Here is a 2,057-nt window from a genome sequence, read left to right on the forward strand (position 1 = left end):
GTGGGCAAATGGTTTTTTACCGGAGCGGGAGAGGCACAGGAATTTTTCTTTGTTCTGTGTTTGCTTGTTATCCGATTAAATAAATCACGTTTTTTGTTGAAAATTGAAAGTCGTTTGGACTTCATGCTTTCTCCCATCCGTGTACACCACAACCCACGGTGCAAAAGTGGCCTTTTGAGTTTTTTATGATTTAAAGTTTGATTAGAAATTTTTCGTTGCTTTTGTGGACAAACGGCCACTACATAAGCATTGGTTGTTCAGTGGTAGAATTCTCGCCTGCCACGCGGGAGGCCCGGGTTCGATTCCCAGCCAATGCATTGCATCTGACTTAGCTTATAGTACCATACTACTCATGGCTAAGGCTAACCTTTGCTCTCAAAGCCGTCTGTGTTCTAGGTGGCACATGATGATAGCAGTTGAAGTAGTCTTTGTTGACACACCAGCGCTCCAGTGCCGACGTTGTACCTGCATTTCCTTGGATACAGGCACCCTGGCTCTTGTGTGAGGGACAACTCAACATTACATTGAGAGATCTTTTCGATTTTGCCCATCTAGTTTAAACACATTGCTAGCCTCGTTGGCGCAGTAGGCAGCGTGTCAGTCTCATAATCTAGAGGTTTGGAGTTCAAGCCTCACACAGCGCATCCCTTTTGCTGCACATGTGCTTTTTCTGGACTGGTGTGAAGTCATGTACAATGTGCACTGTGTAGATGCAGCAGTGGGAAAGGAAAGAGAGGAATGGCAAAACACAGTCAAGGTATCCAAATTGTCCAGCAACAATATTCAGGTGGTCTTCTACCTTCAGACATTGATTGACTGGTGCTAAGGGGCCCAAAGAGTGACTTGTTGGTGAGAGATTCTTAAAATTCCATGTCTTGGTTTTCCAAGTGTGGAGTCCTTATGAAGGCCATTGTATTCACTCGATTCGTTAGCACTCGTGGATGTTGTCACAACAGATGTTAAGAGTTGTTGGGCCACCTGAGGCCAAGGATAAACGACAACAATATTCAGGTGGTCTTCTGCCCTCAGACGTTGATTGACTGGTGTTAAGGGGCCCAAAGAGTGAGTTGTTGGTGAGAAATTCTCAAACATCCAGGTCTTAGTTTTCCAAGTGTGGGGTCCTTATTAAGGCTATTGCTTTCACTGGGTTCGTTAAGGCTCCTGTATTTTCTCATAACAGATGTTAAGAGTTGTTGGGCCACCTGGATAATTTGGGGAAAATTTTAAAGTGTGGTAACAAAATATATATTTTGGAACAATGGGCTTTTATATAAGAATTACACAACTGCAATGTACCAATACCACAAACAAGCACAGACAAACTTACAGAAATGGTGGGAAACCCACCTCCCTTCCAATCTGACGCTAGATAGGTGTTGACTGAGGGACTTTAAAAAGCTATTTGACTATCAGATAAACAGTTCAGCCAGAGACTAATGGCCCTTTTAATGGGTGTTTTCATGCAGTTGTAAAAATTACCATATGTAAGCATTGATTGTTCAGTGGTAGAATTCTCGCCTGCCACGCGGGAGGCCTGGGTTCGATTCTGGATAAAAGTTGTGTGGTTGAACCAAATCGCTACCGACGCCAGGTTGCCGGTCACGGTCACCGTAAACATTAGAGCACGGTGCCAGAAGCCCGAACGGCAGCCCCTTCCGATGATTTGGTTTACCCGATATTTGGCAAACATGGCAACTGCGAGAGAATTTCGCAACATCTGATTTTAATCCAGGCCAGAAGAAATGCTTTAGGATCAATCGGTAGCTTTTGTTTATCCCCAAATGACCTGATCATTTGCTGTCATGAGCAATTGAAAGCACATGTTCCCGATACACAAAAGGCACAACAACCTGAGAGACACTAGAGTCAGCACCAGTCGCAGCAGGAGTCCATCTACGCACCAGGATTTCTTTATTAATCAGATAGACCACTATTTCATCACTTGCTTTGTCCGCACTAACCACACTTTCAAAGCAACGTTTCAAACTCGGGTCAGCCCTCTGCGCAGCGGTGAGGCGTTCACCGTTCACCGGCAGCGTCAGAACATCCGACGAGGA

General features: G+C 44.9%; 1 non-coding gene across 1 annotated transcript; it reads left to right on the plus strand.

The window, feature by feature from the left end:
* Positions 1–246: 246 nt before the first annotated feature.
* trnag-gcc (transfer RNA glycine (anticodon GCC)) lies at positions 247–317 on the plus strand. The gene has a single exon. It is a non-coding gene; the product is annotated as a tRNA-Gly (tRNA).
* The last annotated feature ends 1,740 nt before the right edge of the window (positions 318–2,057 follow it).

This window comes from Seriola lalandi, unplaced genomic scaffold (genome assembly GCF_002814215.2).
Source record: "Seriola lalandi dorsalis isolate HSWRI2012SDOR001 ecotype SW California unplaced genomic scaffold, Sedor1 jcf7180002054551, whole genome shotgun sequence".
Lineage (NCBI taxonomy): Eukaryota > Metazoa > Chordata > Actinopteri > Carangiformes > Carangidae > Seriola > Seriola lalandi.